Consider the following 537-nt stretch of genomic DNA (forward strand, 5'->3'; position numbering starts at 1 on the left):
CTTCAGACAGGGATTGGACTGGACTGTGGGACATAAAGTGATACTCATGAGGAGTGTGCCAAGCTCAAGTAGATACAAGAGACTAAATGGGTAGCTTCTGTCCGGAGGTGAGATGGGAAGGCAGAGAGGGTTAGGAGCTGGTTGAATGGACATGGGGAATCAGGAGTGGAAAGGAGGAGTGTGCTGTCACAGTACGGGGAGAGCAATTAAGAGTCACATAACAATGTATGTATAAATTTTTGTATGGGAAAAAATAAAAAAAAAATATCCTCTCTGCAGGAAAATATGGAATTGAATAATGTAAGCAGCCTATGTTTTGTTTTGATGCCAATTAATTTATAAATCAAATATTTGCTAAGAGTCAACTGTGTGCCTGGCATATGCTGGCACAGGAGGTCTAATGAGGAACAGGACAGGCAAACGGAAGAAAGGCAAAAAAATTCTGGAGGCAAAAAAATGCTCTGAGAGCTGAAAACCTGACTGTATTTCCAACCAGAGGTGAATCTTCTATCTTATGAGAAGATCTGGCATAGCAGT

Source organism: Trichechus manatus, unplaced genomic scaffold (genome assembly GCF_000243295.1).
Source record: "Trichechus manatus latirostris isolate Lorelei unplaced genomic scaffold, TriManLat1.0 scaffold00177, whole genome shotgun sequence".
Lineage (NCBI taxonomy): Eukaryota > Metazoa > Chordata > Mammalia > Sirenia > Trichechidae > Trichechus > Trichechus manatus.